Source organism: Bidens hawaiensis, unplaced genomic scaffold (assembly GCF_021521415.1).
Source record: "Bidens hawaiensis isolate Kalapana, Puna unplaced genomic scaffold, B.hawaiensis_p1.1 tig00001299_1, whole genome shotgun sequence".
Lineage (NCBI taxonomy): Eukaryota > Viridiplantae > Streptophyta > Magnoliopsida > Asterales > Asteraceae > Bidens > Bidens hawaiensis.
Genome location: NW_027491074.1, coordinates 2,385,813 through 2,405,644, shown reverse-complemented (window position 1 = coordinate 2,405,644; position 19,832 = coordinate 2,385,813). Strand labels below are relative to the sequence as shown.

At 41.5% G+C, this 19,832-nt stretch overlaps 1 pseudogene; it reads left to right on the top strand.

The window, feature by feature from the left end:
• Positions 1 to 4,652: 4,652 nt before the first annotated feature.
• On the top strand, positions 4,653 to 5,422 carry LOC143571063 (putative E3 ubiquitin ligase SUD1 pseudogene; annotated as a pseudogene).
• Positions 5,423 to 19,832: the final 14,410 nt, after the last annotated feature.

The following is a 19,832-nucleotide window of genomic DNA, read 5'->3' as shown; positions in this document are numbered from 1 at the left end:
GTGGGATCACTGCCTGCATTTGCCGAGCAATCATCTCGGCTATTTCTGCATCAGTCATAGGGTTTGCTTTCTTTGGGGCCATTCTATAATGATAAACAAATATAAGCCAGTTAGTACTAATTCCAGTCTACGGCACTGTGTAATAATAATCACAATAAATGTTGTAAAGGTAGACCAGATAACATACTAACATTTCACAAATTGTTCTGTACATTGATATCAAAAGTACATAGACTTAGCCTGATAAAGGCCAGTGCTTGCATGCATATATCAAAATCTGTCACTATGTGACTGTTAGACTTAACCCTATAAGGGTCAGTGCTTGTAATAATGTACAAAATTGTGCCCCATGCTAACATAACATACTACTATATACATACATGGAGTATCAAAAGATCATGTACACATAATTTTAATATTCCGCATCTATCCATTCAGACGATAGGCTAGCCACAAACATAAAAATAATAGCACCGTAATAATCCAGTAACAGTTCCACAGTCTAACTGTCACCCTATCCAAACACCAGTTGTGGTAGGCATCTGACTGCTGCAAGTTCAGTACTATCTGATGTAACGTCGATAAGTACTGGGTCATGTCCCTCCTCTCCTGGTTAATGTTAGCTATGGCTATCGAGTGGTCTATCACACGGTCAGTCAGGATAGCCATCCAAGAGTTGTTTCCTGCGTTTGGAAGGTCAGGGCGAGGGATAGGTATACTCAATGAACAGGAAGATGAAGTATCTAACCTAGGGCGTGAAGGTCCTCCTCGGTCGTGGGTAGATCTGAATGGAATCGAGGTAGGGTCAATCGGGGTTACCCGAATACGAGCAGTCTGCCGGACTCGCGCAGTAGCTGAAGTCGTCGGCGACAGGTGAATGGGTGGAGTGGGTAATTTGGCTGCTCTAGCAGGTGAACGATACTGACTGTTAACTTCGTCTTGATCCCTGCGTGCTGACCTGGGTGGATAACTATCGCATCTATAGCCGGATAGATCAGGCACATTCCTGGGTAGCTCTCTACAGATAACTTCTTCTTCCACCTCTTTCTCTTCCTCCTCCGGTTCCTCTTCTGGGTCCTCCTCTTCTGGATCCTCCTCTTCTGGATCCTCCTCTGATTCTTCCTTGAGATCCTCCTCTACAGAGATTACCGGTTCTTCTTCCGGTACGTAGTCGTTATTCCTTGACATGACTCTGCACAAAGGTTAGTTATAAGAATAGTAACTATTAGTAGCGCTAACTATTGTCAAGGAGGTTAATTAATTAAACCAAATTTATTATTAATTATACTAGAATATAATATTAGTTTTACTAAGATTTTAATTATTATTATTATTTGAATCAATATTGAATATAAATGAATATAATATTCATAGTAAAATTTACCGTCATCAACAGTATCCTACGTACACGTATTCATACACCTTGTTCCACATAAACACGTATGAGTGTTACATATATATATATACTTTCACATTACCTTTTATACACATATGTTGCCATTTTTACCTAACCACACGTTCCGTGACTTCTCTCAGAATTCCCTCGTACAAGCAAGTCTGTTATTATGTTCCGGACCACAATAACTCACTTGCCCTACAAGTTCATCCCGACATCCATCAGTATATAATATTAAATTATTATTTAAATATTTTCCCAGAGTTAATCGAGCCTACGATTATATTTTAGGTACCCTAAGGGATAACCTAATCCTTTATAACCAATGGCTCTGATACTAACTTCTGTCACACCCCGACTAGCACAATGCGGAAACGTAAAACGGGAATGTAACAGACACCTCTGATATCAACACATTGTTTATAAAGAAACATTACAAACTAATTTACAATATATTACATTTCTTCGTTCTGTCATTGTTTTACAGTCTAGGCGATACAAACAAAACTAGTTCGTTAACTATACATTCTTACTACTATCGCCCTTGCTTCTATTCACATAGCATCAACCACACACCTCAGGCAAGTAACAGGTCACTAAATCATTCCAATTTAGGTACACCTGAAAAGCAGTTTAAAACGGGTCAACTACTAGAGTTGGTGAGTTTCACGAATTTCAAAAATCAGTAATGAGTATTCACAAGTCAACACTTGTAATCATGAAATAAGTATGTATGTATGTAAATGATGTATGTGATGTAATTATGCTAAGCTACAGTGAAGCCTGGACTGTTCGTGCTGCGTGCCTCCATTTCCCACGCTCAATCAACCACTGTGGCCCCTTTCCGCCCACATCATGCCCCGGTAGCTATGTCTAACACTACATAGCTGGTTCATAAAAATATGGACATGTGCAAACGGGATAATGTCTCAGCAAACCGTGCTGGCCCGCCTGGGTTTGTCAAACCAATAGTACTATTCACAAGCCACCGGCTCGAAGTTAATCACTGTGTTAGTGGGGACTTTCGTGTGTTAGCACTTAGATAATTCACATCAATACATGTTTCAGGTATGTATATGTAATCAAACATGCTTTTCACCCCAAAAGTTCGTAAAACAGTTTAGAAGTGGGGTCATGAAACTCACGGTTTAGTAGATAATCAGTACTGTATCAGCTCGTGGTTTGTTCGGTCCGCTATCAGTAGTTCCTATAATCAATATTATAATAATATTAATACTTTAATATTATTATAATCTCAATACTAAACTAGGCTGTATAACTAATCTAGGTGTAGCTGGAACGCCCAGAAAGTGGCAATAGGCTTAGGTTGTGACGTTGTTCAATGTCTAATACTTAAAACCGAACTTGGCTTAGATTCCCATTTTCCCAGCTGGGCCAAGTTGCTCGTTTACGCGTTCAGAAAACAGTTATGGGAAAATAAGCTTGGGTAAATGTATTGGTTAACAAAATGATTAAGTTATAAAGAAGGATCACCTATTAGAGTCCCGGATTAGCCACGGGGCCCGTTTCCGTTTATTTAGTTTGATTTAAGAAGAAATGCGCACAATCCACCCTGATTGTCCAGGTTTCCCATAGAAAAGTTCATTTTTACTTAATTAGTCCAAAAATATGATTTTTGATCACTCTTGGTGTTTTGATATTTCTGCAGATTCGCTAGTCGCAAACTTGCCGGTTTTTATAAAAACTGAATTTGTTTAATATTCAATTTAGCATAATTAATTAACCGTTAATCATTAAATTATGAAAATTTAACCACTTATCAATTAAAATATGTATATTTTGATAAAAATATTTCTGGAATTTATTTACTGATTTATTAATTTATAAAAATTCATTTTATCAGCTATATTTCGCATGAAAATCGTCCGTTTACCCCAAACAATTTCCAAAATTTTCACAAAAATTCCCGAATGCTCAAATCATGTCCCAAATCAACCTGTAATAATTCCAGAATATAAAAAGCTCGTACGATATTCTTTTCGGCCCAAATTCGGCTATAAAAATTCACACGAACACAAATAAACAAAACACCTTTAAACTTTTCTAAATGATACCAAAATTCATATGTGATCAAAATACATCAAATTTGAGTTCTCAGAAAAATTTAATAATTTTTGAATTATTTTAGCTATTTTTTCTAAATAAACGTCCCAATTCGGTAATAAATTCGCCAAATATTCTCGGATGGTCGAAAAATTACAAAATTTGAACAGGGACTCGATAACATTGTCCCTAATGTCCCTGCAAAATTTTAAGGCCTAAGAATATGCATATCACAACCCTAACTTATGTAGCCCGTAAGCGAGTGTTTCGGCATTACCTTAGCGGGTTTGGTTCGTTTCCGACTTTTTAATCAAGTTTTCAAGTTCTTGTGCTTCTAAGAAAGCTAGGTACAAGTCCTATATCCCAAACCAAACAATTTTTCATCAACATAACAGCCCTTAACTGAGGGTTTCAGCTAGTGCACAAAAACAAACTTTTGAACCGTAAAAACGCCGTTTCAACCCTTTAATCCGTGTTTATAACCAAAAAAAACTATCATGTTGGTGCATAAATGTCAGTAGTTCATAGTCTAGTGTCTGTAATCGAGTCTGTAATGTTATTTATGTTTTTGTTCAAGCGAAGTTGTCAACAAGTTCGCCTAGGCGAACTTGTTGAACAAGCGAAGTTATGGACAACTTCGCCAGAGGCGAAGTTGTCGTGTATTTATATTTGATGTTACGGCTTGTTTAAGAGAGATCGGTTTAGGTTGTTCAAGTTATTCGTGTAAGTTAGTTATTGTTCGTGAGTCAAGTGACGTGAGGTCGAGAGTCTGTAACTGTGATTATATCACGTGTTGAGTTATTAATATAACGTGAGATTTGTTTAAAAAAAAAAAAAATCGCGACAGTAAGGTTATCAAACATCGAGTATCTGATGTTTCGGCTAGTTTAGACGATTAAGTAGACTAGACTACATGATATTAAGACAATCTGGACGATCAGTTTGCTCATGAACACGTAAAAGCTTGTTTTGAAATCGGGTATAGGTTTCGAACGTCCGAGGTCGTTAACCGGGTGTCGAAACAACCTAGGAATGACGACATCGAACATCGAGTATAACATATAGAACCCGAACACACCTTGAACAATGAATGAAATCGGAAACAAAAGGATAATCGGATGAAAAATTCCGGATAATTTCGCTGGGTATAGGTGATGACGTGATTGATGCGTTGAAAGAACTAGATGATGATATGTTCAGCGATGATATATTGTTTGATGAGGATGTGCTACCAATGCGGGTGCCGGTGGATGAAAGCCCAGTTTTTCTCTTGTATCAGGATTGGGCTCTTGGACTTATATTTCTGAAGATATGGACTCGACTGGTAATGATGGATCATGTATTGCCTCTAGCGGATGACACCTGGCGGGTAAAGTTTGAGCGGGTGAGACAACGGGTTCTCAAGACTGCAAGGGTTTTGGGTGTTACGTGAGATTGTAGTCCCCATCGTGATGAAGCTTCTAACTGCTTTGTGTATCCCATACGTGTTAGCTAGAGGGGTATTTCCAGTATTTGGATACCCGCTAGTGGTTAATTCGGCTGTTTACCGGTTCTCGTGGCTAGGGTGCCTTGGTTTCAGTTTGTTATGCTTTTGTGCTAAGAGGTTTCATGTGTGGTTCACTAACCTTCACAACTCAATAAGAGATGACCGGTATTTGATTGGTAGGAGGCTTCATAACTTTGGGGAAGATGAACAAGATATTCCTCAAGTGGCGACCTCGGGTTTTGTGGAAGTTGTGGGAATGAGAGATATTGGTGGTGATGCTGATTTAGGGTTGAGGCATAGGCATAATGTTCCAGTGGAGGCCTAAGAGAGAGAGAGAGTGGAAGGTAAGTAATAAATTTGTGATTTGTGTTTTTGTTTAGTTTTGTGAATATGGGTTCCTGGTATATTAGCTAAAGAGGTATAAGCATACAAACTTTGTTGTATTTTTATGGTTTATATATGGCAATCATGTCTAGTTGCATCAAAAAAAAAAAAAAAAAAAAATTGAGTTATTGAAACATTTTAGAAATGACAAAATCAGAGTATTTTGGTGTTTTCGTCTGTATGGCCAGGTGTACACGATTATTGTGAGACCGATGATGTTGTTCCGTCAACGAGTGATCTTGTTATCTCTTGGTCTTACGTGTGAACAAATACATGTCAACTCTGGATATGGAGTTGAGTTTGTGAATGGGATATTGATAGAAACTGGATATTGACACATATTTGCTCACCGATCTTCTCAATCACATCACTCGGCAGCACATCCTCATCAAACAATATATCATCGCTGAACATATCATCATCTAGTTCTTTCAACGCATCAATCACGTCATCACCTATATTCTCATCATCAACCAACACCACATCATCACCACCAGAACCACCAGCCGCGTCGGCAGACTCCCCCTGAGCTGTGGAAGTACCAAGAGCTAGAGTAGTTCTTGGCAACTCACCACCTGCATCTTTCGATGCATTGGGATCATCATCTTTGTCATTCCTTTTTTTCGTCCTTAGCTCGTCGCCTTTACAGCTCATTTCCCCCTGAGATGCCAAGAACTCCTTCAAGGTATCTATAATTTTCCCATGCTCAACCAGGAGGGATGACTGTAGTTGATTTGCTTCTACTAGGCGTTGAATAGTCTTAGATTGCTCTGCCACGATACGCTCTAGTGAAGCTATTCTCTCTGAGTCTGAAGTAGGCGTAGGCGAGACATCAGAAGCAGGCGTAACCGCAGGTGGTACCATACCTGATAACCCTGCAGTAGTGACGACCGTTGACTCTACAAATAGTGCAGCAACCACCGACTGAGTAAGCGTTGGAGGTGGTAGAGACACAATCTCCGGAGTCGACATCTGGATAGTAGTGGTAGATGGAATGCCAGCAGATGATGTAGCCACCACGGGAACATCCGCAGTGCTTATACTAGTAACCTGTACAGAAGAAGGAACGATAGACATACCAGACAGTGCAGCCGGAGCGAAACGTACCATCCTTGAAGTCTCTCCAGCTCCCATACCTGCACCTGTCCTTTCCCGTCTTGATCGTCTTATCAGCTTATGTATATCTTCTTCCTCTTCTGACTCATCATCATCCTCCGTTCTCTTTCTCTTCCCAAACGTTCTCTCTCGAGACACCATCAACTGTCTCCCCTCATTCATGATCTCATCCAAATCTGAGTCAGCCATCGACGTTGCTGCTCTAGTAACACTCACACCCGAACCCTGTGCAGCAGAGACCTGCACCTCTTCCAGCGGATCAACTCGGTCCATATCAAAGTAATCTTGACCACCAAATAATTCATCAAGATCAATATTCTCCTCAGCCGTCACAACAGGCACAGCAGATGCAGCTTGAGTTGCTCTTTCCTGTCGCGGTTGAGGATCTCTGAACTCGTCCCCACCAGCAGGAACATACTCTGGGTTGATTAAAAACCCAAACAGTGGAGGATGCCTTGGACGCAGCTCAGGCTTGCTCCTCGCACTCGAAGTGCGGCATTGAGCGAAGATACGCTTGCTCACAGATTCCACGTATCTGATCGGTCGTCTCTGAGGTAGATTCGGAGCCACATGGTTCAATATCATCTGGATGAAACGTGGATACATAATGAACCGCTCACGAGCCATCGCCCTCCTCTGTCTGTCAATCTCGTAAAAGACCATATGACTAAAACTATAGCGTTTATTGTAAGTCAGTGCAGTCATTGCGGACTGCAGGGTCGCACCCATACCGTCAGTGCCCGCCTTCCTTCCTGACATGCAAACTATCATGACGTGCATAAGGAAGCGCCACTGATCAAGTAGAAAACCCTTCCGTCTCTGTGTATAGCCAAATGGACCAGAATAGCCCATTCGGAGAAACGCTCCATCACGAAACGGAGCCACAAACTCAGTTGGGTCGTCCCTTGTCTCTTCTACAAACCGTAACGCCACTCGGATCTGTTCAGAATTGAACCGAACCTCTTGACTGTTCACAGTCGCTCGCATGACCGGGGGCTCAACACGACAATCGTATTCTACCGTCTGCCAAAAGTCTTCGATATTTGGTAAGGATATCGGCAGAGTCGTCGTGATAGCATGAAAAATCCTCGAGCGTATGAGGAAAGTAATAATCTCGCGGTAATCCTCTACGCCGCTCGCTTCCGGGTCAAGACATATTGTGACCCGGGAAAAATTGCCTCTGATTGTCACCGTCGTCTCCTCCTGCACCTCCAGCACCAGCTACTGCGGCCATATCTGCAACAAACGAACCAAGTTAGTTAAACATTAAGACTTAGCACAAGTTCGCTTTGTTACCATGAGCGAAGTTGTGATAAACTCTTTATAGGCGAAGTTAAAGGTGGGGCGAAGTTGGGAACAACTTCGCTTCAGCTTTAAGTTCGTCTATTTAACATTCAGTAAAATTGATCTAGGCGAAGTTAATGTTAACTTCGCCTCATCACAACATCGCCTCAGGCGAAGTTAATGACAACATCGCCTCAGGCGAAGATAAGCCTCAGGCGAAGTTACGGATAACTTCGCCTAACCTTAAGTTCGCCTGAATCTGAATCGGCGACAGTAAGGATTATGGAACAACGTGCAGTTGATGTTTTCGTGATTAAGGAATCCGGAAAACATGATGTTAAGGTTATCTAGACGATCAAAATGGTTCTTAACACGTAAAAACAAGTTTTTGAAAATCGGTTGAATGGCCGACGATTCGAGGTTAATAACCGGGTCGAAACGACCTAAGATTAATGCCCTTGTACATTGATGATATGATATAATTGCATCTCGAACCTTGAATCGGTATGAAATCTGGGAAAAAAATAACTCGGAATCGGAATAAACACAAGTTCGCCGAAAAATATTGGATAAGTTCGCCGGAAAAGATGAGTGAATAAGTTCGCTGATTTTGAATAATAAACACTGTAGGCTCCTGAACGGATCGTACACGGGACGTCGCTAACAACGCAGGTGCGGAATCCCTACGTGGGTAGATACGAGTGTAGAGTATGTAGAGATCGAACACGAAACCAATAAACCAACCACGTTATATTAATAACAACCACGTGACCCGAGGTCACTGTTACAGACTATGACACGAACACGTTCACTGAACAACTGAAACAAAACCCTAAAACGACCAACACGTATACTGTTCTGCTGAACAGTATTTAAACACGACAACTTCGCCACAGGCGAAGTTGTCAATAACTTCGCTGATTCAACAAGTTCGCCATAGCGAACTTGTTGACAACTTCGCGCTTTACACAATAAATCAAATTCAAAACATAATTACATTACAGACTCGATTACAAATACTAGACTATGAACTACTGACACACATGTACCAACAGACTCCCCCTTGGCAGTAGCTTCATATCTTGATCTTCAAATCTTGAGTCTAGTAATCTTTCATCTCTACGCGTGCGCCCCTTCTCTAACACATACCGACACTACTCGTTGATATTTCCTAGCTTGATCCTTCCAAGCAGGAATGTAGAAGATCTTCTTCTCGTTGAGCGCCTTCAGATCAGCCTTCGATAGATTAACAAGATGCATCGGGTCGTAAACCCGAAGTACTTCTTGTTCATCCTCATCTTCCATTACCGCCTCAGCTGTCTCACAATCCACGTACCACCATTTTAGATCTTTGAGCACGTCCTTGGGCATGAACTTCATCGGTACTTCTTTAAGGCACCTGATCGGTTTGTATTTCATAACCATCCAAGGTTTTCCATCAACTCTCAGACCTCTATCCTTGTCTTCGACAAGTTTTCCTTTTTGTGGTTTCAGTAGCTCAAACTTTTTATCTTTAACACACTCTTTCCACACGATCTTTGCAATGATTCTAGCCATGTTGTCTTCGCTTCTGTTTACCAATCCCAATCTGGCTAAATCTTTTACTTCACATTCTGGCAGTGTGTTTAGAGATCTCAACTTTCTCTGGAAGTACTGAATGCCATCGTACCTCTTGATCACAAAGAGCCGCAGCTGCTCGTCGTATAACCAGCAGATAATACCTTTCTTGGCTTCCGCGTATCCCTTAATATTGTAACTTTTTCTGAACATCTTAGGGACCGCCGGCTTCTTCGTTTTTACGAACCAGTGGGCACAACCTTCCTTCCATTTCGGTTGTTCCTCCCACTCAGCATCTTCCTCAGCATTCTTATCACCCAAACCTGTTCCGTCAACCTCCGGAATCTCATGTTCCACGGAGTCATCCACAATCTCACCTTCTTCCAACAGGTTTTCAACCGTAATCTGTTCTCCAATCCTCTCAATCTCATCCACTGGCAGCACATCATCTTCCATCATAAACTCATCATCCTCCTCATCCAACTCTTTCAGTGCATCTATCACGTCTTCAACATCATCATCATCATCAACTGCTACAACATCGTCACCAGCTGCATTTGTAGACTCCCCCTCAGTTGTTGAAGCCCCAAGAGCCTGAGAGGTTCTTGGCAGCTCACCACCTGCACCTTCTGGTGCATTGGGATCATCGTCATGATCTTCTCTTCGTTTCGTCCGCAACTCATCACCCCTACACGTCTTCTCCCCCTGAGATGCCAAGAATGCCTTGAAGGCATCTATTATTTTACCGTGTTCAACCAGGAGGGCTGCTTGTAGTCGATTGGATTCCACTAGGCTCTGAATGGTCTTTGTCTGATCAGCAACAATCCGCTCTAGTGATGTAATCCTCTCTGAATCTGAAGTAGGCGTTGGAGTTGGCGGGACATCAGCAGAAGTGACCGCAGGTGGTACACTTGGTAACCCTGCAGTTGAAGTGATGGTCGACTCCACAAACCGTGCAACTACCACCGGTGGATTAAGCGGTTGTGGTGGTAGAGACACAACTGTTGGTGCCGACGTCTCGACCGCTGTAACCTGTGCTGTAGTAGGAATAAGAGACATACCAGATAAGGCAGGTGGAGCAAAACGTACTAGCCTTGAAGATTCTCCAGCTCCCGAACCTATACCTCTCTGTTCTCTTCTTGAACGTCTAAGCACAATCTGCACTGCCTCCTCTTCATCAACATCATCCTCATCCTCGTCTACCGTTCTCGGTCTCTTTCCCGTAGTCCTTTCCCGAGACACCATAAGTCTTCTCGCCTCAGCAAACGTCTCGTCTAGATCGGAGTCAGCTACCGAAGTAACTGCTCTAGTGACATCTTCAAACTGAGGACCCGAGACATCCATATCAAACACACCATGTACGCCAAAGGCAGCATTCAGATCAACGTCTTCAGCAGTAGACACAGTGTGAGATACCGTAGCTGGCACAGCAGCAGAGGCAACAGTAGAAACCACAGGCGCAGCTGATACAGCATGAGGTGCTGCCGCCTGATGTGGTTGGGGGTCTCTGAACTCGTCCCCTCCTGCAGGAACATACTCCGGATTGATGAGATATCCGAATAAGGGAGTATGCCTGGGACGCAGCTCAGGCTTGCTACGAGTGCTCGAGGTGCGGCACTGAGCAAAGATACGTTTCGTCACGCATTCTACGTATCTTATTGGGCGTCTCTGTGGCAGCGACGGAGCGACATGATTTAAAATCATTTGTAAGAAACGAGGATACATAGTGAATCGCTCGCGCGCCACAGCCCTTCGCTGACGATCAATCTCGTAAAATATAAGCTGACTGAATGAATATCTGCGGTTGTAAGTCAGCGCTATCATGGCCGACTGCATCGTCGCGCCCATCCCGTCTGTTCCTGCCTTCCTGCCGGACATGCATACTATTAAAACATGCATCAGGAAGCGCCACTGATCTAGCAGAAACCCTTTCCTCCTCTGTGAGTCCCCCAGCGGACCCGAATAACCCATTCTCAAATAAGCTCCATCCCGGAAAGGAGCTACGAACTCCGTTGGGTCATCTCTAGTTTCTTCACCGAACTGCAGAGCCAACCGTATGTCTTCTGAGGAAAACTGTATGTTGTGACCATTTACGGTTGCTCGCATCACCGGAGGCTCAGGTCTGCAATCGTAGTACACTGTCTGCCAAAAGTCTTCAATGTTAGGCAGAGAAATAGGCAGTGTATTTGTCAGCGCGTGAAAGACCCTTGATCGCAGGAGAAACGTAATAATCTCCCTGTAGTCTTCGACGCCTCGTGCGTCTGGATCTAACGTGATGTACTGGTTATGGGCTGGAAAGAATTGTCGTTGCTCATCACCATCATCACCACCAGCACCTCCAATAGCAGCCATATCTGCACCAAACAAAACAAGTTAGACAGTGTGTAAGCAGCTCACAAGTTCGCTAAGTACCACGAGCGAAGTTGTGATTAAATCTATACAGGCGAACTTATAGGTGAGGCGAAGTTGGGAACAACTTCGCTTCAACTATAATTTCGTCTAAAAATTGTTAAGTAAAATGGTATAGGCGAAGTTAAAAATAACTTCGCTGAATCACAACATCGCCAAAGGCGAACTTGAGTTCAAGGCGAAGTTACGGATAACTTCGCCACAGGCGAACTTAAGCTTCAAGGCGAAGTTACGGATAACTTCGCCACAGGCGAAATTAATCTCCTGGCGAAGTTGTGGATAACTTCGCCTAAACCTTAACTTCGCCTGAATCTGAAACGGCGACTGTTCAGATTCAAGGCTTAAATCCGATGTTTTCGGACCGATTTGACGATCCATCAGTGATTAACAACATAGAGTAATGATATTGAGACGTAAAGGACGTCCATGAACACGTAACACAAGGGTGAAAATCATGGTTTTGAAGGTTCGACGACCCGAGGTCTCGAACCGGTTAAAACTATAATGAACGAGTACGTTTGGATGATATTGACAACACATACCACGAGTATAGTAGAAACTAGGAACACAAGATCGAAAACGGAATGAAAACAAGATCGCCGGATATAATGTTTAGATTAATATGTTCGCCGGAAAATAAGAGTTTTATGTTACTGTTCCCGTTTGAAAAGCCTTATATAGGGTCAGAGTTGGTCAGGCGAAGTTAAGGATAACTTCGCCTAGGCGAAGTTAAGCACAACTTCGCCGAATTCAACAACTTCGCCCGTAAGTTCAAAATCAGCCCTTTAAGTTTGAATAATCTTGCAGTTAACACTAGAAGTTTCCAAAAAGAGTTAAACAAAAATGATCATGTCCAAGTAACCAGTTTTTCAATAACACAACTACAAAAATAGAAAAACTTATAAAAATTTTACGAAATAAGGGATCAAATTTCAGTCTAGTCAGGGACCACTATGTTTTGAGAAAAGATCCCAACAGGAATCATACCAACTATGTGACTGTCACTTGGATCCGTGTTTAGCTGTATTATGACATAGAGAAACAGGTTGTAAGCATGTAAATAACTTAAATGGTTTTCATTGTTTCTGTGATACGGATTAAGGTTCAGTTAAGCTCAAAAAATTTTAAGTTGGCAACAACTCAGAGATAATGATGTCTTCTATCTATTCTCAAAGCGTATTTGGCTATACCCAAGTCACCTCGAGTTGACTTCGACCCATAGTGTCTGATTAACTTGTATATACTCGTTGACTGCTTCCCGTTTTCTTCTTACTCCAGACATGAGAAGTCATGATTGTTACTATGTCTCATAAGTACTAAAGATATACACATATTTTTAATTTTTTTTTTTTTTTTTTTTTAAACCAAACATTTTTAATGACTTCGGAGTATTAAACTGCTGCAAGTCCCGAATCTGGATCACTGCAGTGTCTTGAAATGCTTTCTTCACGGGAATTAGATCACTCACGGGCTCGTGTATGACTGGGTAGTTGCTTTTCTGCCTATCATTCGGAAAGATATGTGTGAAGACATTCAAAACTCTTAAGGAGTTTCCACGTAAATTCGAGTAATTTAAGTTAGTATCACATACACTTTTACGCACCATAAAAATTACCATGACATCAATGACTGTTCTAAAGCCTTTTAAGCCTAATAACTTCACTAGTTAAGCACACACAATCAGTATATAAATCATTTTCCAAGGTTGGATTAATTTTCTGTTAAACACAGCAAAGAACTTCTTACGAAGTGTTAGACTTGAAAAGTAATTTCATTTCCCTAAAAAATTTTGATTTCAATCGCCCCGATCACGTAAAAGTCGTCAGGTAAACGGCTATCTTGAAATGCTTTCTTCAAGTCCCGAATCTGGATCACTGCAGTGTCTTGAAATGCTTTCTTCACGGGAATTAGATCACTCACGGGCTCGTGTATGACTGGGTAGTTGCTTTTCTGCCTATCATTCGGAAAGATATGTGTGAAGACATTCAAAACTCTTAAGGAGTTTCCACGTAAATTCGAGTAATTTAAGTTAGTATCACATACACTTTTACGCACCATAAAAATTACCATGACATCAATGACTGTTCTAAAGCCTTTTAAGCCTAATAACTTCACTAGTTAAGCACACACAATCAGTATATAAATCATTTTCCAAGGTTGGATTAATTTTCTGTTAAACACAGCAAAGAACTTCTTACGAAGTGTTAGACTTGAAAAGTAATTTCATTTCCCTAAAAAATTTTGATTTCAATCGCCCCGATCACGTAAAAGTCGTCAGGTAAACGGCTATCCTGAAGATCCAATGGATCAACTGGACCGACCACATACAAGTATGTGTCCTTCTAACTATATATGACCGACTAATTTTCAGCAACAGAAAGAAAACACACGTCATAGCTGCCCCGGTCACTTTCAGTCTTCCGGTTAATGGCTATCCTCATTCTCTAAGTTGAAACGAGGACCAAAACATATCCTAGGATATGTCCATCAAACTGAGGTAACCGACTAATTTTAAGCAATAATGACACATTTTTTTTTTTTTTTTTTTTTTAAATAAACATAAAGACATGGTTACTCGGGATTGATCATCCCGTTCAGCTCAATTAGGTTTTGAAATCTAGATTTATCAAACGCTTTTGTAAACAAGTCAGCAAAATTTTCAAGTGTATCAACCTTTTCGATCTTGATCAGTTTCTTCTCAGCACAATCCCGTATGAAGTGATGACGAATGTCAATATGCTTAGTTTTACTGTGCTTCACGGGATTGTTAATTACTGAGATAGCGGCAGTGTTATCAATTAAAATAGGAGTGAGTAAGAAATTCAGACCATTGTCGCGTAATTGTTGCTGAATCCACAAAACCTGAGAGCAGCAGTTGGATGCTGCCATGTATTCAGCTTCGCATGTTGAAATAGCAACTGATGTCTGTTTCTTGCACTGCCAGGAAACTAATCTTCCTCCAAGAAACTGACAGCCTCCTGTTGTTGACTTCCGACTCTGATTGCATCCCCCATAATCAGAATCTGTATATGCCACCAGTTCAACGTCTCCTCCCTTTGGGTACCACAACCCCAGCTTCGGCTTGCCCTTGAGATACCGTAGTATCCTCTTTGCACCTTTCAAATGAGATTCTTTCGGATTTGCCTGAAAACGTGCACAAAGACAAACAGCAAACATTATATCAGGCCTAGAAGCAGTTAAATACATTAATGAACCTATTACGCCCGATACAGAGTTGGGTCCACATCTGCGTCACCATCTGATTCAGCACCCAATTTGTGATTGACGCAGATGGGAGTATCATATGGAGAACTGTCCTCCATCTTGAATCTTTTCAGCACATCATGAACGTACTTCGTTTGATGAATGAACATCCCGTCCTTCTTCTGATCAACCTGCAATCCTAGAAAGAAAGTTAGTTCACCCATAGCACTCATCTCGAATCGTTTCTTCATGACAGCTTCAAAATCCTGACACATGGATACTCTTGATGCAGCAAAAATGATATCATCCACGTAGACTTGAACCAGTAGGAAGTCACATCCTTCTCTATTCACAAACAACGTACTGTCAATCAATCCCCTTTCAAAACCATTTTCCAGCAAGTAGTCCGATAACGTTGAATACCAGGCACGAGGTGCCTGATGTAACCCATACAATGCCTTGCTCAATCTGTATACGTGATCAGGAAAGTCTGGGTCAGGAAAACCCGGAGGTTGCTCAACATACACAACCTCATCAACTTTCCAGTTTAGAAACGCGCTCTTCACATCCAACTGAAATACCTTCATCTTTTTAAATGCAGCAAACGCCAAAAACAATCGAATCGCTTCTAACCGGGCGACAGGAGCGAACACCTCATTGTAATCAATACCCTCTTGCTGATTAAAACCTTTAACAACCAGCCTCGCCTTATTTCTCACGATAATTCCCTTATCATCTCTCTTACACTTGAACACCCATTTTGTGCCTATAGCGTGCACATTCCTTGGTTTTTCAACCAAAGTCCAAACTTCCATTTTTTCGAACTGAGCCAACTCTTCTTGCATGGCTTTGACCCACGAGCTGTCCTTTAAAGCCATTTGATAATTCTTTGGTTCAATTTGGCTTATAAAGCAGGAGTACAAACATTCATTCATTATACCCGTTTCTTTTATGCTTGTATAAACACAGGTGTGCTCATTCAAGCTACTTCTGGTTTGTACACCAGAGGACACATCACCTATAATATTCTCCAATGGGTGATCTTTGTGAATTCTCGTGGTCGGAACAGCACCGACATGCAAATTATCTTCCAAATTTGAAGAGATCTCATCTATGGTTGTTTCTGGCTGAGAGTGAAAAGGATTAATAAATTCATCTTCAGTTGAGGCCGCAGGGGTATTGATAGGGTTTGATGTGGAAGGTTGAGATTTCTCAAACATCTGATGTTGCAATAGATTCTCTTCCTCATCAAGCATCATCTTCGACACAGCTCTTTCGTCTTCTTCAGAAATTTCCAAATCAGGTACGTTAAACGACTTAAAAAGTTTAACATAGTCGAAAAGCTCAGCAGGTCCATTGCTTGGTTTTGGCGGTTGGTAACTAGTAATGTCGGTGTTACAAACCACCTCCACCTTGCAAGTCGACGTATTGAAGACCCGTCTGTTGGGAGTCCCAACAACATAACCGACTAGGATTCCCTCATCGGCTACTTCACCAAATTTCGAATTAGTCTTCAAAATCGAACAAGGAGACCCAAATGGTTCAAGACCGCACAAGTTGGGCTTCCTTCCGTGCATAAGCTCGTAACAAGTTTTTCCAAGTCTCTTGACGGTTAGCACCCTATTCAGAACATAGCAGGCTGTAGCAACTGCTTCAGCCCAGAACATCACAGGAAGCTTCGAGTCTGCCAGCATAGTTCTGGCTCCTTCAATTAACGTTCTGTTCTTCCTTTCAGCCACTCCATTCTGTTGTGGAGTATACGGAGCGCTGTATTGATGTTCAATTCCCTTCTGAAGACAGAAGATTTCCATTTCAAAGTTCTTGAACTCTGTCCCATTGTCGCTTCTGATGAATTTAACTGATTTACTCATGACGTTCTCAACTTTTGTAATGAGATTCTTCACCATATGAGTCGTCTCGTCTTTCGTTTTCAGAAAATACACCCACGAGTATCGCGAGTAGTCATCAGTTATCACCAAGCAGTAAGAGGTACCGCCTAGACTTTGTACATTCACGGGACCGAAGAGATCCATATGAAGTAGTTCTAGAGTACCGGCAATTGAATTATTTTTCTTGGTGAGATGGGATTTCTTGTGTTGCTTTCCCTTCTTGCAGGCTATGCATTTGTCTTCAAAGTTAAAACTTTTTAAGGGAACGCCCATCACAAGCCCATTCTTGACAATGAAGTTCATCTTGCGAAGATGAATATGTCCCATTCTCTTGTGCCACAATTCTGATTCTGATTCGCTTGCTTTTGTTATTAAACAAGATTCTCTGGTGGCCATTTCAGTAGACCTCATATCCATCACATATGTATTCGTTTCACGTGGAGCTTTCATAACTATCCATTCGTCTGGTATCTGAAAACCAGGCTTCAATACGATCGCTTCATTTTTCGTGAAATGGACAGTGTAATCTTTATCACAAATCTGCGACACACTCAGCAGATTATGCTTTAACTCCTCCACAAAATTTACATTTTCAAGTGTCATCCTCCCATTCGACACAGTTCCTCTTCCGGTAATCCTTCCACCGCTCTCACCAGCAAAACTAACTCTAGCTCCCTGAACAGGTTTTAAGTCTTGCAACAAGTGTTTGTTGCCTGTCATGTGCCGGGAACAGCCGCTATCTACAATCCAAAGATTGTTGGCAGCCCTGTTCAACTGTTCCTGCACAATAAAACAAAGAGTTAGAATCTTGGGACCCAAGACCAATTGGTCTTGGATCGATACGTCCCGTACCCTGGCTTTCTCAAGTTAGCGTCAGGATAATTTCTGTAAGTCCAGTTAGGGAATCTCCCTGCAGATTGAGTGTAATGCCTTCCAAACCTTTGAGAATTGAAAGTGTTATATCTTATGGTTTGGTTGTAAAACTGAGGTTTGTTTTTATGAAAACTTGAATTCGATACATTTTGGCATTTTTTAAAGTTTTCATTTTTAGCAGTAGCAAAATGACGCTTATACTCAGTTTTATTTGGCTTCACATCTCTAAATCTTGGTTCAAAGGGCAATCTGCAACTAAATGTTCTAACTTGTTACATCTAAAGCAACATCGACTCTCTATTTTCTTGTTAAATGTTGGTTTGGATGTAGAGGCAGTGTTACCAGCCGTTCGTCTCACATAAGGTGGGACGTACGGATTGAGTGGAGAACTCTTTTTAGAAACTTTATTTTTATCTCCATCGGTGGGTAAACCTACCTTCTCTTTTGTCTGACCTGATTCGGACAACTTATCCGAATCCGATGAGACAGGACTTGAGACAGAAATATTCACACTAGAAACAGGCGAACTCGTTTCGCCACAGCTAACACTTGGTTCTACACTTGTAATCTTGATAGGAGTTGTCTGAGGAACTTCGAAATCAACAGATTTCTGAACACTTGGATTATAAGTATAGTTGTGGTTAAAGGGTGGTGGAACTTCGTGATAACCGATTCCTCCCCTCTTTGCAGAGGTACCTTGATCACTCACGAGGTGATCAAGGATTGCCGAGGAATTCCTGAACTGCTCAAGTTTGCGGTTCAGTTCCACCACCTTTACCTGGTGGTCAGCAATCTGTTTATCCCGATCAGCAATCACTTTAGTTTTTTCCTCCAAAACTTCATAACTAAGATCAATTATTTCAATTTTCTCAGCAAGTTTAAGCTTTAAGCTTTGAATGTCTTTTTCACATGCTTTTATTTTAATTTTATAACTTGTTTCTCTTGCTTTCGTAAAATGGTGATCTTCTTTAATAGTTTTAAAGTCAGCATCTAAACGGACGTACTGATCAGTCATTGTTGTTAGTTGCTCAGACAAATTTTCACAATTAGTACAAATATTCTTATTACATACCTTGGAGCGAGTGTCCTTGTCATCTGCCATGAAAGCTGTTTCTTCTTCAGTAGCTTTCTCAGTTCCATCAACCTTCTCACATTATTTAACTTCAGCCTCAGCCATGTTTGCTTGCTCACCAGAACCACTTGAATGCAGGTTCCAGTTATACTCACCTGCTTCTCTGGTCAACATGGCGTTAATCTCTCTGTTAACTCCAGAGTGTTGTGTAGGCCGACCTTGTCCTCGTTCAACCCTCTCATTTCTGCATTCCTTGGCAAAGTGCCCGTACTGTTGACAATTATAGCACCTTACCTTGGATTTGTCGAAACCAGGCCGACCACCAACAAACTTTCTCCCAGTTTTGTTCCTAAACCGTTTCACACGCCTCACGATCATTGCCATTTGCCATTGCAAATCCATCTCCTCCAGATCATCAGCATCGATCTGGTCGTAATCCTCATCTAGTACAGCAGGGTCCACAATCTTCCCCTGGATGTAGTTTTCGTAGGAAGCAATAAATGATGCATAGACTGCAAACTGCTCTTCAGCAGATTTTACACTCATAGGCATCTTGGAATAATTATTGCTTGAGGCATTAGCAGAAAAACTACTTGTGGATGCTTGAGGCTTTGAAGTACTTGATCCTCCAGCAACGAAACATACATCACCATTCGTGTTTACAGAAACATTTCCTTCATGAGACGAGTCAGAACCTGACTCCCCTTTAGAGTAATAAGCAGCAGATTCAGGCCTCGAACTTGAGCCTGAGTTAACCTTTGCACCATACATACCAGGGTCTTGTATCTGATCTGTAGGTGTTTCTTTTCGAACCATATTAAGCTCATAAGTTCTGAGCTTGTTCACTGCCGTTTCAAGATCATAATTAGGAAAGTCTCTGTCTTCCCTCATAAGAACGGTGTACATTTCCCACTTCGGTGGGAGAGCATCGAGAAGTTTTTCAACGATCTCTTCTTCTCGGTAAGCAATCGAATAATTGCTAAGCTCTGTCATTAGATGATAGTATCTGGTGATAATATCATCCAGTGATTCGTTCTTCAAAAATTTGAAGACGGAGAACTGGGTCTTCAAAAGTTTTACCTTCGATGCACGGATACC